General features: G+C 41.7%; 1 long non-coding RNA gene across 1 annotated transcript in view; it reads right to left on the bottom strand.

Annotated features, from left to right (window-relative positions):
• Nucleotides 1–14,461: 14,461 nt before the first annotated feature.
• Nucleotides 14,462–16,087, bottom strand: part of LOC137371358 (uncharacterized) — an 89,240-nt gene continuing 87,614 nt past the window's right edge. The window contains exon 6 of the long non-coding RNA XR_010975209.1: nucleotides 14,462–16,064. This is a non-coding gene — a long non-coding RNA (uncharacterized lncRNA). The remainder of the gene's footprint in view (nucleotides 16,065–16,087) is intronic.

Here is a 16,087-nt window from a genome sequence, read left to right on the forward strand (position 1 = left end):
AAAACACTCTAAAAAGGGGTTCCAATTATTTCCAAGAGCTGGTTGATCATCTTCTTTAGTTATATTGACAATTATATTGATATAGGGGTATTATGTTTTAAAGAAAGAGGGATGTTATATATTGTTATACTATCTGTAAAGTGCTAGGAACTAGTTGTTATGTGTAAGTGTTCCAGTGGGGCCACATTCACGGCTGCATTGGAAAGTCATGGGATATGTAACACAGAAACCAATTTCCCAACATCTGGGAACCAGAAAACAACAAGAAGACGTAACAGACATCCTTTCTCCAGCACTGTATTACCTGCCTCAGTTGTCTAGGTTGGTGTATCTGTTTCCAATTGGCAAAACAGAAATGGCAATTATTTGCCCTGTGTAGAAAGTGTAGGGGTTCTGTTGAACCTAAGTGCCTTAACTGCTGAAATCCAACATGCTCTGAGTAGAAGCACTCTTTTTTTTCCTAAAATTTGTTCTGCACATTGCTGTGACATTTTTGTAGAAATGGGAAATGGATTTCTGGTTGACTTGCTGTCTCTGGTGTTTTGAATTTCTGAAAAGACTTGTGTTTGAAGTTTGTGCAACATGATGGTTTTTGCACTTCTGTTATTACCAAAGGAAAAAATAATCTGTGTGTTGCATTTATCCCATAGGCAAAGTCATGTATCCACTAGTGCTCTGTGTGTTACATTTATCCAACAGATAGAGGGAATTTTACCCGAGTATTAAAAAGGTATGCCTAAAAAACACTGTACACAATACAGCGTTGGAGTACAGATTTTCTCTAGAACCCTTCTTTTCTTTTCCATGTTTTTGGTAGCTGTATTCCATCAAATTATTTTGTGAGCCCTGACTCTCACTTCTTTGTACTAACTTTCAAAATCACCAATCCACATTCACTAATCTGCAGTACTGAACAATGTTGATACTGTACTTAGTGTCAGTTAGGTCAGAATCTTTGTAATATCAAAGTAAGAATTATTTCAGTTTGTAATTTCAGAGAAGTCAGTTTTTGTTTAACTACTGGCAATTGTAAAAGGTTTTTTCTTTTCCTGTGACATCATCAATGTTAGTCGGAGAGGATGAAGAAAAATTAGATATGCTGTTACACTTTTTCCATTACTTGTTGCAAGCTAATGGATACAAATGGAAGAGAAGTCTACACTACACTACTTAGCAAATAGCTTTACTTCCTCTGGCAAGCCATTGCAGCAGTCAATAATGCACCCACTGTTAGCACATAGCGAAAAATGAACACTGTATTTCAGATGTTGTAATTAAGGAAATTCGAATGTTAAAATAGTGCCAGTTTGTGTATACACAGGAGGGTGTTGTTTTAATACTTTCAACATATACTCAACTGCTTATTCTTTATGATCTATTGCAGTGATTTTGAACAATTGGGGAAATATAGCTTTGCTTAATGTTTATTTTGCAGTTTGAAATGCAGCTTCTGTAGTAATTACAAACTTGCTAGCTGAAGCCAATAACTTAAATACATGTATGTAGGAACTCAAAAAGCCCATTTGGTCCAATAAATTTATTCTGCTACTCAGATCCACCAGCTATTTTAGGCTCTAAACTGACTATTTTCGATATGCTCCACTGACCATCTCATATTCTTCTGTTCCCTATAGAAACAGGGTTAAAAGGGAAAAAAAAGTTAAGTTCTGACAAAAGGTGATCAACCTGAAACTTTACCCCTATGTTTCTCTCTCCTCAGGTGCTACCTGACCAATTGACTCTTTCCAGCATTTTTTAATTTTATTCCCTTTGAAAACTTCAGAGCTTCAGTTGAAACATATTCTGTATAAGAAGTTATTCCTTAAAAGGGTTTACAAATAATTATAAAAGTATACACAGTCCCTGGACTGTGCATGGTTAGTTAGTGAGGTGAGTTTGCAGCAGAAATCAGGCCCAGGTTAGTTTAACTCCCTGGCCTCACTTAAATCCCACTGTACAACTTCCTGCCTCGAGCAAGCAGGATTTTCTGGGAAATGGCAGAAAACCTGGTTGGTGGTGGGGGGGGTGGTGGTGGGCGTGGGGAAAGCTGTCTGCCAACACAAGGTAGGTGATGAGATTGGTTTCCAGGGCGTCTCGCAGAGGTTACTTGTTTGGGAAGTTGGGACTCAGGTCAACACTTGGGAAGCCTCAACTTTCCTTGCTCCTCCTGGCCCCACAAAAGAAAATGTAACATTTACCTTTTGTGGTCTTTCCTTCGGGGTAAGCTCTGACCAGTCTTCATCTGGCAGGAAAGCCAAGTTGCCTTCTCTACTCAGGCCAGAATTAAAATTGTTGTTTGGGCCCAATGACATAATTAGACACAGAGCTGTAAATTTAAAGAAGGACATTGTCAACTGGAAGCCTGAGTGAAAATCCTGGTTGACAGGATCTAGGCAGCTTTCCGGGGAGTAAATAACCCGTGTGATTTTAATTACCCACCTCCTCGGTTTCCAATGGGTGGGTAGAGTTAAAATCAGCCCCACTGATTTAACCAGCTATACGGTGACTTTTTATTTAGTTTAATCTGTTAAGGACTTTAATATTAAAAATAACAGGTTAAAAGCATCATTGAGAAACTGGTAAGAATTTCAAAACCGAGAGATGGTTTGATGAAAATCTAGCTAACTGGCAACCCCAGTGAAGACTGTTAGATCAAACTATTAGAATATGTGAGCCCATCTATGAATATCTATAACCAACTCTGAAGACAAGCTATTAAAATCATGGATGAAAATTGCTATGACTGCTGATATAAGCATTAGTATTTCAGGAAACTTAAATTCAGTAGAAGTTACGATGATGGTGTAAGATGATTTTATCATTAGTTATATTGTGATCATTATAACATTCCAGATGTAATGGGGTAGTGAAGTAAAAGAGGAAGCTTTTTTGGCTTGCTTAGTAATAAGGAGTGCTGAATAATGACACCTTCTAAGCAACTAGCATGCAGAATATGCAAAATTATAACTATCATGCTAGTTTCATGAATGACTAGGCCAGTCTGTTGGTTTGTAAGATGTTAAGTTCTTTTATAATATAGAATACAATCTCTCTTGGACTGGAGTTAGTTTATAATTCCAACAGAACTTGTTCCTGAGCGACAGCTATGTGATACAGTTTGAAAATTGTGACCTATATTATGTACAAATAACAACTGGCAATTCTCTTTGTATTACCTCTCAAGCTGTAAGTTGCTCTGTGTTCTTTTCAGGCTGTCTAATATAATTGCCGTTGCTGAAATTACATGTAGTCCATGGAGGGGTTGTGAAATACTGATGGATTTGAACATTATGTTGTCTGATAACACACTGCTGAAACTATTTTGTCTTATCAATTTTAAATACCCAAGTGCTTTTCCAACCATACTGGTTTTACAAAGCTCATATTTAAAGGGGTTTACTTTAGTGAAAAGGTGAAAACAGGCACTAAATGGGTGCTGTTTGAGAGTCTGATTTTGGCATGCATTTTTGGGCCTAATTGCTGATTACCATAATTTGACCTTGCTTGGAGGCGCTAAAACAGACACCTGCAGATTTACATTCAAGCACTGATTAGAAGCAATTTTCTTGGAGCAGTATATTTGGGCTCCATGCACCCACTTCACTGAAGGAGTGTGGTGGCTGACACACCAGCAGCAGGTTTCAGGATGGCTCAAGTACTGAGGGAGAGGGCGCACAGGTTCTTGGATGTGGCACTGGAGGTCCTATGCCCGCAGTGGGGAGGGCGTCCACCTTGCCCTCCTGTCCCTCTCTCCTCCAGCAGCTGATGCAGCTCTGCCTGGCCTCACATGCTCCTCCCATTCCTCCTGCAGACCACAGGGCAAAATGCCTATAACCAAGCATGCCCTTTCTCCTGGTGAATCCTATAAAGTGTCCAATAAGGTAGACTAGCACAGCACTTGCTCTTTGTAGGTGAAGTCCTCAGAGACTTTCCAAAATTAATATTGATAGACCATTGAAGACTTAACAAACTGTCCAAGAAAGTCTCCCGATGTGGTTCAAAAGGTCCTCTTCAAACTTCCAGTAGCAAGTGAACAGTAAATACCACTCAAAATCCTCACCAACCAACTTATTTATTTCCAATCAGCTGGACTTTGTTAGGAGAAGGTGTTAGGTCAAACATTATCCACTAACATGCTGTGCACCCTCATTAATGAGTGCTAATAGCTAATTTTAGTGGCAGTCAACCCCTTAACAATCCTTTGAGTAGCTATTCCAACCTTGCTAAGATGGCACCTTGCTGTAAATTTAGGCTAAACAGGTATTTCTGCTCAAAAATGCACCGTGGTCCCTCAGAGGCTCTTTACTGCTTAAAGGAGCTGTTGAAAAGTGCCCCCATTATATACTGGTCTGTGTTTTGTATATGGAATTTGAAAAACAATTGTTAGAATGCAACAATTAAAACATATTTGGACTGAGTTATTGATTGATTACATTGTTATATTTATTACTTTCAAACTGCTGGATATTAGATTTTCAAGTAAAGAATAACTGTAACAAAGCCAGCAATAAAATTATAAATGAAAATAAGATTATATGGATTATGAGTTGATATTGGTTTAGTGGCTTTGTTAGTGATTCATTTTCACAGAAAAACTGACAGTAGTGCTACCTTCCAACATAAATATATACTATGTAATTTTCTTCCTTACAAGTTATTGGTGGATGCTGATTGTGGTGTGGGGGAGGGTTTTTGTACTGAATCTCATCATAAGATCAGTTTGTCTTCCTACACTCAACTCCTTCTGCAGGTGCATAGCAGAAGCCTAAGGCCATAAATCTATCTGTGTTCTCCTGTTTTCCCTTAAATTGCCTGCGGAGCTTTTGTAGTCCAGATGGCTCTAATTTGAGGTCCAAGTACAATGCATTTGGTGTATTGAGTTTCTACCCTCAAACCAACAGCACTTGCTCTTGCATTTGCTTGGATTAAAAAGTTTCTCTCTGTTTTAGGCATAACAGGGATTCCTGTAGCAACTGAAGGAAGGAAATCATTACAAAGTTACACAGAACAAGGCTATGTGCTACAGCTGCTCATCGTTTAAGAGGCAGAAATATGGGGCCTCAAACATGAAACAAGATTCTTTACAAATGCTTGAGAGAGATCCTAGAAAAAACATCCTTAGAGGCTCATTTAATAAACATTATGTGTAATAGTCTCAATGTGTGCACATTTTTCCTGAGGTGCTTCCACTAACTTCCCTTAGCTAACAAGGTCCCAATATGCAACACTAAATAATTTAATATAGAGTTTTAACAATTTTTATTGAAACTAATATGATCAATTAGTAGCTGTCATTTTTAAAAACAATGAAGATATATTGCTCTCATGTCTAGCATTAGATCATTACTTTCAACGTTACTAACGATTAAGCTGTCATGTTTTCAAGTCCATGTACTGTACATATATAGATAACTATCATTCAAACAATGAATTCCGTCATTAGTATAAACTGGCAGAACTTGCAGAAGCAAGTAAATGCACTGCTTTTTGCAGATACAGATGGTATCTTATGCACCTTGAACAACATTTCTTAGACAGTCTATACAATATGATGAATTTTAAAAATCATGTCTTGTAATCTTCCAGTATGTAAAGGACATATATTTTTGATGATTTGCATTTAAAGTTAGTGAACAAAAAAGAATTACCTTTTTTTTAAATGTTACTAAATGTTGTAAATTACGACATGCAAACTTTTATTTCCATATAGTTAGTTGTACATTATCACTTGATAAATTTACAGTAATTATGCCACAACAATTACTCCTTCGCTGGTGACATTATCATTCATCAATCCCATGTCTTAGTTGTCTACATCCATTGCAACAATCAGTGCTGACAAAGTAATAGACTAAAAATAGAAAAATAAGTTGATCTTCACAGTATGCATAGCAATATTTCCAAAATAGTAATAGCTGTTTTTAAATATTTTTATTTAAGATTTTCAGACAAAAACAGTGAAAAACTGAACACAATAATGCAAACAAAGTAAATAAGGAAGATAACATACACTGACCCAACTATCCATCATAATTAGTGGTTAGCAGTGATCAAAAGAACAAGCATAAGTGTGAGGAGCCAATGCCTCCCTGGCTGTAGTCCTTTTCAGAGTTTTAAGTATTCAACACCTACAGTGACTGCTGAACATTGCATGGCAGAGGTGCCATTATAATTGATTAATGCTAATTATGGCATGATGAGAGGAATAATAGAGAATAGGAGGAGAAATGTTGATGTGAACATTTTTATATAATGCTGGTGGAACTATACCTAATATGGCTGCAAGTATTACAGCCAGGGCTCACAGTTGCAGTGTGTGGGAAAAGACAATAGTTGAAATTATTGCGCCAGTTGAAAGGACGGTGTCATGCTCACGAGAAGTGCAGCGATGAAAATACGGAACCAAACTGAAGGGTTATAAAAAAATTGGAACAATTTTAAAGAGACTGGTACATGTGCTGTCAACAAAATGGAGGACAAGACACAGGACCCTCATCTCTTGCACTCAAATCCACATCTGTGTCTACGAAGACTGAAAACCAATTAAGCCCCATCTGCATGGAAATGCGACAGATAATCACATCTGGATGTGAGCTATACACAAACGCAATAAGACGAGACCTTTCACAAACTTCTCGTCTCTGAATAACCTCCATTACAACAGAGTGTGAACCACCCTCATCTCCTCAGAATGGGGCCAACATCAGGGCCATTATAATAAAAGCAAACAAGGCCATTATACAACCCAGCTAGAACTGAAACCTGAAGTCACATGGGCAAAGCCAACCCTTGTAAAAATATTCACCTTAAAAGGTAAACAAACGTTTTGAGGAACAATGTGGGAGTCTATTCAGGACAGGACTGGAGACAACAACATCAATCTGGTCTGTCTGCAGCTATCTCAGTACAGCAACAAAAAAGCCATTTTGAATTCCAGCAAGGCAGAGAGAGAGAGAGATTGCTTCCAGCCAATACAGTTGAACCCTTCTGAGACAAATTGACAGCGTGGCCAGGTTTGAATACATATGCAGCCATCTTTTGCAGCATTGCCCATTGTTTAAAAGGTAAAATCAATTTTTATAACTCTTCAGTTTGAATCTTTTTTGTTAGTACTGCATTTCTCGTAAGCATGACACCTCCCCAAAAGGGATAAAATTGTCTGTTTGGTTTAGAAAGAAAGAAAGGAAAAGGTAAGAAGGTTTAGGGGTCGTACCATTGCACAATTGGCACCCAGACCTCAATCTCACAACAGCTACATCTGGCCTTATCTGTAACAGGTATTTTCTTGTTCAAGTTTGGAGCTTTTTTCATCATCTTCCCTTTGGATGAGGTACCATTAAAAATGCATTTCTTTTAGTTATGAGTTGTCAAATGGGGTTGTAGTTTCTCTAGCATCAGTTTGTAGTACTTTGGGAACGTTCGTCTCATTAAACATGTGGTTGTTGGTGAAGCTTGAAGTATGCAAATTTGCATTATTCTGGGTTGCTTGCAATTTTCCCTGTCCGTTAAAAATTCAACCTCTTAATTATTTCTTCCACAGTACATGACTTTAACCGTTAAGGTTCTGGCATATTGATTGTTCTTACTACTCGGGTGATAGTGGATGGTAAATTGTTTCATAGCCCCTGTGAGGCATCTGGGATTTCCTCCTGTCCTTTGTTCTTGCTGTGTTCTGAATCTAAATTGTTGGGTTTGATTAGCTTTGGATTTGGAACCTGATTGTTTGATTCTTCAGTGGGTAGATCCACACAGACCTCACTTTTCGGCTGGCATTTTGTGGAGCTCCCAATGTCGGGCTCCATAGCGGGGGATGGGCAGGGGGGCGTGTTGGAAGATTGTTCTTCCCGGGCCTGCTCTTTCTGCCAGCGGCGCAGTTCTGTGGCATCCACCATCCCCCCCACCCCACTCCCTGCCGCTGGGCGACGGGACCCAGGTTTACATATTTAAATTAATGAAATGAATACATTTAAATAAAATCAACAGAGATCTTGCCTTCTGACTGCAATCTTCCAAGCATCGGCCAGCACTCATGAGCCTTCACTTTCCCGTCCAGGGAAAGCAGGCACCACCGTGGTGGGGAAAGGGGGAACTTATGATTTTTAGTGCAGTGGCGGAGGGAACAGGCTCTAATGCAAATTACTAGTGTAGGGGAGGGTGGGAAGGGGAGACCCTTTGCACTTTGATAGGTTTGGGAGGGATAGGGCAAGTGTTGACGGTAAGTGTTTTGGTGGGGGGAAAGGGCAACTGTTGAATTTAATTGTTATTGGTGGGGGGGAAGAGACGATAGGTTTATTGGCAGTACATTGTGGGAGTAGCCCTTTAAAAATTTAAATGACCCATCAGGGCTGGCTGCTCTTTAAAAGTGCCAGTGCACCAGCAGCTGACGCCATTACTGGCATCAGCAATCACGCCCCCTCCACGTGATTGGGTGGGGGGCCTGACTGGTTCATTATCCTGGGCAGCCACGAGGAAGATCTCGGTGGCATAGCCGCATGTGGGCCACCATTTTTTCCATCTGCCACCGCTCCTGGTGGCGGGAGAAGAAAATCCAGCTTTTAGTTTTCTTGTGATTTCACAAGTGTTGTTTACTTTAGGGTATTGTACCTTCCCTGTTCCTTTTACTTCAGGGATAGGTTTTTCCCTAATCTGCCCCATGTCCTCTGGGACTCCACTGCTTGCAGGTGGTTGTCCAGCTTACACAGCACTCCCCTTGGCACTTCAACTAGGTGAGGCATTTCCCTCATTCTCAGCTTGCCTCTTTGTGAACTTTCCTTGTCCCTATTTAAATCTTTAAAAAAGTTTCAACTAACCATATCTCTGGTGCTTTTCCTTAAACCTTTGTTGTTTTTACCTTCGCTCCTTTCAATTTTTCTGGCTCTAAATTGACCTCTTTAAATCCTTCTGGCTCTGTCTTAGCCTTTTTAAATTCCACTTGTTCTGTTGTCACCTGTGGGATTTTTGGGACTTTCGTAGCCCTCTGCAGCTGTACAGCATAGAAAATGCCAGAGCATGGGGAGAACAAAGTACGGTGAAAGTGGAAGCCAAGAGAGCAGGTGCATGGTGAGAGCACTAGGGGAGCAGGGGGAGAGCAGGAGTACAGGGGGAGCAGAGCATGCCAGCTAATTACTTACTCTTGACCACAGCACCCTTGGCTGTTGCCAATGTCACCCAACTGCAAGGCCGGCTCTATGTTGTGGACCCCCGGAACATCTCTGCGGACCACTGGTCTAAAAAAGCTATAAATGGGAACAGCAGAGTTATCACAAACTGCTTGCTGTCTGAAAAAATGGGGCCAGAGGTTATGATGTGAAATTGTTGAATTCTATATTGTGTTTGGAAGGCTGCAAAGTGCCTAATTGAAAGATAAGGTGCAGTTCCTTGAACTTACTTTGAGCTTCATTAGAACATTGTAGGAGGCAGAAGACAGAGATCAGAGTGGGAGTGGGGTGGAGAATCAAAATGACTGGTGACCAGCAGCTCGGGGTGATGCTTGCGGGCTGAATGGAGGTGTCACCCAATCTGTGTTTTGTCTCTCCAATGTAGAAGAGAGCACATTGTGAGCAGTGAATGCAGTATACTGAATGGAAAGAAGTACAAGTAAATTGCTGTTTCACCTGGAATGAGTGTTTGGAGCCCTGGACAGTGGGAAGAGAGGAGGTAAAAGGACAGATGTTGCATCTCCTGTGCATGCACAAGAAGGTGCCAAGGGCAGGAGAATGACTGTTTGGGGTAATTGAGGAGTGACCAAGTGTCACAAAGGGAACGGTTCCTTCAGATTGTTGAAAAGGGAGGGGAGTATGTATTTGAAAGATACATGTCCTCAGCAGTGGTCTCAGTTTCATCTCCTTAAGTCCCACCTCAGTGAATTTCGAGCTCTGCATGACACTGAGCTGTTTTGTCGCCTTCGCCTCTGCAGCCACTTCTTCGGCCAGGAGTCCTCACCCCGCACAATGGACCCTTTCTCCTGCCCTCAGAATTCTCATTCCACTTAGAACCGTCTTTCTAGCCTCTTACCCTCTCTAGGTCTTTTCATTGAACTACTGGTGTTACATTGGCTGTCTTACTTTCTCTGTTCTGCTAACTCCCTCTAAACTATGGATTCACTCAGCAGGTCTGGCAGCATCTGTGGAAAGAGAAGCAGAGTTAACGTTTCGGGTCAGTGACCCAGTGAAGAAGGGTCACTGACCCGAAACGTTAACTCTGCTTCTCTTTCCACAGATGCTGCCAGACCTGCTGAGTGAATCCAGCATTTCTTGTTTTTGTTTCAGATTTCCAGCATCCGCAGTATTTTGCTTTTATCCCTCTAAACTATGTTGCTCTGAACTTGTTGCATTCCATTCTCTCAAATTCAACCTGAACATTGTCATTAAACCTGCTGACGAAGATGGCGCTGTTGTTGTTTGGTGAACCAACTTCTACCTTGGTAAGGCTGAACACCAAGGCTGGGATTTTATCCTGGCGACGGGGGTCTCGGCATCCAGAAAAAGCGACGCCGGGAACCCCGCACCACCTCTTCTGTGGGAGGCCCACCAAATCTAGTGCCAATTAGACACTTAAGTGGACAGTGGCAGACCTTCCACAGGATGAAGGACCCAGCGATGGAATTCCTGCCTTCTGAGAGCTACTGGCCAATCAGAGGCCAGCAGCTCTTTCACTGAGCAGTGCCACCGCAGTGGAGCACCTACCCGAGGCCCACGAGCAGCGCTGGACCCTGGCCACAGGTAGGTCAGGGTGGGAAGGGTCTCATGGGGTGGGGATCATGGCGGAGAGGGGTGTAGGGGTGTCAGTAACAAGGGCAGGGGGTGGTTCTCAACAGCCCCCCCAATTCCTGATGCTGGGTCCCATATTCAGGCCCTAAGTGCCTTTTAACAAGGGCCCCCCACCCCTGTCTGGATCTAGAAAGCAGCCTGCATGGTTTTTCGTGCCATGCTTCCTGTGCAGTGACAGGGCTGCCCGCCGCACAGCTAATCGCAGCGGCGGTGGTATGAGGCCCTCAATTGGGCATTAATTGCCCAGTTACGGACCGCAATTGGCGGCAGGGCAGGAATGCCATTCACAGGCTTACCCGCCCTGGACTTAATTTTGGCAGAAGCAGGAATGTGGCGGGGGGCCCCCGCCACCATCCCACCCGATTTTATGCTCTCCCTGCCTCCAAACCCACCATGGGAGAGAGCATAAAATTGCCCCCGAACTCTCTGACACCTCTTCCTACCTTTCCCTGGACTATGAACGCACTATTGGACATCAAGCCATTGTTTTCAATTCTGTCATTGACCTCATCTCCTCTAGGGATCTTCTCTCCATAACCTCCGACCTCACCGTCTCCCAACCCACACAGGCTGCTTCTAACTCCTTCCCATGATCCACAAACAGACCCATCGTTTCAGCTTGTTCTTGCCACACAGAATAGGTTTCTTCCAATCTCCACTCTATTTTTCTCCCCCGTTCTGTCTCTTTCCATCTACATCCACAACTGAGAATATAATAAATGCAACTTCTTGAAACTTATTTAATCTTTTGCTGGAATTCATGTGATCATAAAGTAGAATTCAGCTCTAAAAGCCAATTAACAAAATTAATTGTTTTCTTATTAAACAGGAGATGCTACTATTGAAAATAACTAGCGACATCAGCTTTGATTTTCTGTGAAGAAAAGTAATGCTTTTTGTTCATGTATATTCTAAGGTGCTCTGTTATATTTTCTTTTTATGCTTCTGTCTCTCTTGCTCCCTCCAGCCCCAACACACGCACGCAATAGTCTGTTTGCCATCACATAGGCACGACAGGAAACATTACACTGTAAATTTCTCTTGTGTTCTCACTACTATCCTGTGCTTAGCTGGCAGAAGGCTGAATTCAAATTAGGTGTGCTGGATTATGTCAACCTTTCTTTCCTCAGGGAAAGTGGGGCCTGGGGAAATGCTTCATTTCTACACAGCACTTCATCTAACCACATGGTCAAGAACTGCGCAAACTCAGTAACTGTGGCAGGAAGAGTTGAGTAGTAAGTACCCAGAACTTGAATTTATTATATTCTCATACATTGCACAAAATTGACCATTCGTCAGTGTAAAGAAGCACTTTGAAATTAGGAACATTGTACAGAAAAAGAACAAAAAAAATTCTATTTTAACTTATGTAAAACCTTTTCTGCAAATGTGGAAAATACACACAAATTGTGGGAGATTAGAGGAGAGCAAAATCACAGATAAAATAGGGCTAATTTTAACCTAACATGCCTGGTGGGAAACTGATGAGGTTGGGTTGAATGTTGGTTTTATACCCCTCCCAGTTTTACTCTCAATTGAAGTCAGTGGAGTGTAATAATGGGTGGAATGTAAAACAACCTTTCAAACCATTCCTGTCAATTTCCCACCAAGGGGGTTATTTAAATCAGACGCACAGTCACCACTATTGTGAAGTTGCTCAGTGAGTTTTTAAACACTGTGTATCAATGAAAACATTATCATGTTGTGATGTCATTACATTGTTTATCCATGGTGTCATTGTGATAGAAATGGTACACACCTCTCGATTGGTTGGAGAAGTTGTATGGTAATGGATACTTAATAAGGGAAGTTCTTAGTGATGTACCCAGAGCTAAATGCTTTTCAAATTATATTCTGAAAGCCAATGAAAATTGGTTAAAATTGTACTTATCTAGGGTGGCCAGCTGAGTCAGTAGAAGCAGCTAGGGACCTAATAAAAAGAACTAGATAAAATCTATAAATGAACAGAACAGCAACAGATGAAACTACAGAAAGGTGCAAGGTTATTCCAGGGAAAGATGGTCTTGCACTTACACTATGGTTGATGTAGAAATATCCAAAGGTGAAGTTGAAAAGGATCTGGCTTGATGGTCATTTTGCATTTAATGTGTAAACCAATAGAACAGCAATAAACAAAGTGAATAGAATAGTGAATTATATTGGTAAATTAGTGGAATAACATGAGATGTGTATGCTAAAACTACCATGCTTTGGACAAACAACACTAAGTATTCCATTCATTCGTTTGGTTACCAAAAGGAAACCTTCCAGCCATGGAACAATAAAACCAAAAGACTGACCCTTGGCATTAAAGGACCAATTTATGAGGAAAGGAAATTAAGATTTTGAAAGCAGGCAACTCAGAAGGTACGTTCAAGAGAAAGACACTCAACAGTTTAGATAAGGTAAACCTGGAGCAGTACTTCAAAGTCAGTCCAGACATGAGAGCAAAGGGCATTGTCTAAAACTGGTGAAAGGAAATTTAGCACAGATTTCAATAAGAATTTATTCATGAAAAAAATGGTTAGCACTTGGAAAATGTTCCTGGATTGAGTTGCGGTGTCAAAAAATCATGATCACATGTGCAAAGCAATGTGTACAAACAGTCCATTATAACCTTGAGGTCCTTTAGATCATACATTTCCAGTGTTACGACCAGGTGAGGAAGAGGTTTAAGATTCCCTTTCAGCCTTCATCTGGTCTTACTGTAACAGGGTTCTATTTTTAAACACACTGTTTTTAGCTCCCTCTTGGTGAATCCTTGTTTACTGCTTTCCAATTATAAGGCAAAGAAACCAGCACAAACAGGTTTTCTTGGGTTTAAGGAAGAAAAATTGAAATTTATTAGACTTGAGTTTAACTCTAATTCAGTTGACGCCGACGGATACACAATGCGCCTACGCATACACACATGCAAATAGAGACAGAAAAGAGAAGAAAAATAAAGTGGAAAAGTTTGAGGCAATATCTGAAGAGTTTTTGCTACGGTTCTTCCACCTCACTGTAGAGTCCTTGATTGTAGGTAGATCTTGCTTTTTGTTGGGGCCCAGTATTCTTCTTAAACCTTGTTCGCTGTAGGCGACTTTTCTCTCTTGGGGTTCATGTGTCTTCAGTGGATTCAGAGGCTTGTGTAAAAGAGATGGGAGCAGGCAGGAGAGATCTTCTCAGTCCAGGAGCAAACAGACACTCTCTGGAATGCTCCTCTTACACAATACCTGGTGATCAGGGTCCATTGCGGATTGAATGTGTCAGGGAATGGCTGCTTTGTCCTTCCAATCACCGTCTGTTAATATGCAAATATCTTTTCCAGCCACGGCAGATCTGTTTAATGCGTCCTTTCTTCACTCCAGTAATAGTTTAAAATCAATGTTCATGCCAAAATTAATGTGCCTTATTCTTGGCAGGTGGGGGCCTAGCATGACACCAGTGAGACTCATCCTGCTTTTCTGTTACATTTTGATCGCAACTTGTTATATAGTTTTCGATATCTGTTCTTTTCTTTCCCTTTATCTGTTTATTAGTCTGCATCACAATGTAATTCTGGTTGACTGAAATTGTGCAGGCTGCATTTTTATTCAGTAAGGTACACAGCTAAAATTAACTCTTCATTTACCAAAATACAAAAGATATATATAATATATATATATATGAAAGTACATAAAATTCATAATGCAAAAGATATAAAAAGGCCAGTAAAAATGACAGAATCCACATTTTTACAAGGATGACTATAAAGAGTGTGAGGAAAGGACAACAGTGACAACGATACCATCATCGATACGAGGGCCATGGAGAGCCATGCAAGGGACATCAGGGAGAACCGAATTTCAGCACGTTTCTGCCAATAATAAGCCACATCATCAAGGAATGTTGAGAGGAGAAACATAACAATTACCTACAGAAATTACCTTTTGCATGAGATCTTATTCATCACTGCAATCTTAATGAAGCATTGCTGCACTTTCATGTGATTTGGCATTTGAAATCATTTATGGGCTACGATGAATGCGACTACACACCACTGCAAGCAGCGTTAAGTTATGACCATAGAAAACAAAAGTAAAGCATGACAGTATTGGAAAAAGTTATTAATCATCAATAGGAAAAAAGTCATCATTGAAGAGTGAAGGTTCAAATTCCAATGAGATATGGACACTGGACATTTCCTGAGATGCTTTGCAAACATTAATGTGTTCCTGCCATAGGCCTCCAAAAATCATCTTTGTATCCATCTGTCACCAAGCAAAACATTAACAATAGTGGATCAAATTTGCATGAAATAAAAATGTATTAATAAATTTTGAAATCATCACCATTTGTACAGTACCCATGCCACCTTCATGATCAAAACTCTTTCAATTTCCTTTTTCTCCAACTATGTCTAGGTGCTACCCCGACATTAGCAGCTGAAGTGGAGGCAGTCTGCTTAGTGCGCTGCTCCGTTGCTGTGGATGACCGTGGCAGGTGTCCTCTGAAGGTACGGGGCCTTGATGGCTCCATCCTACTGGGGGTCTGCAGCAATGGTGCTCAGTTGTCCCCCGTGTGCTCGCCTGCTGGAGGTAAGGAGGTCAATGTCGGTGGGGGGAATGAGTTGCTGCTTACCCTGGGGGTATCCTGAGAGGAAGGCCCTGGCGCAGCTGGCACGTGCTCCTCCTCCATCTGTGTGCACAATGGCACCTGCCTGTCTCCCTGAGGGGATGGAGCTCCTGGGGGGAGGTCCAGTTTCCTCGTCCCCCCTCTCGCTTAGACTCTGCTGCATGGAGCCCACGGCAACAGCGATGGAATGCAGTTCAGATTGCATATGGCTCAAGTGCTCAACCAGACTCACCAATGAGCTCGTCAGACTCTCGACTGAGGAAGCCGTATGCTCAAATGCCTGGGACATGGCAGACGTCATGGCTTGCATGGACTCCTCCATGGCACGTGCAAAGCCAATCATGACCTCAGGCATCTCTGACATTTTTCACATGGCTTTGCTGCAAATCCAGCAGACTTCTCGTAGCTACAAACAGAGGATCATCATGAGCATTGACTGAGCAGGGACTCGATCCGCAGCAGTCCTCCGATCGTCAGGGGACCCGGCTGGCGCATGTTCCCTCAGCTGCTGGGTCGTGTCCGTGTCGTGTGACCCAGATTCTAATCTTAAACCACCCGCGGACTGTGTGGATGTATCTGCGATGGCGGAGGTTGAAGAAGAGGCAAGTGATGGTGTACGCTCTGGGGCATTGGCTTCTTCTTCCTCCCCAGAGGAGGATTCTTGGGCCATATGATGTTCTGCGACTCGACTGCAGGCACCTGCAGTGGAGACACAAACGGAA

This window comes from Heterodontus francisci, chromosome 6 (genome assembly GCF_036365525.1).
Source record: "Heterodontus francisci isolate sHetFra1 chromosome 6, sHetFra1.hap1, whole genome shotgun sequence".
In the NCBI taxonomy this organism is placed as follows: domain Eukaryota; kingdom Metazoa; phylum Chordata; class Chondrichthyes; order Heterodontiformes; family Heterodontidae; genus Heterodontus; species Heterodontus francisci.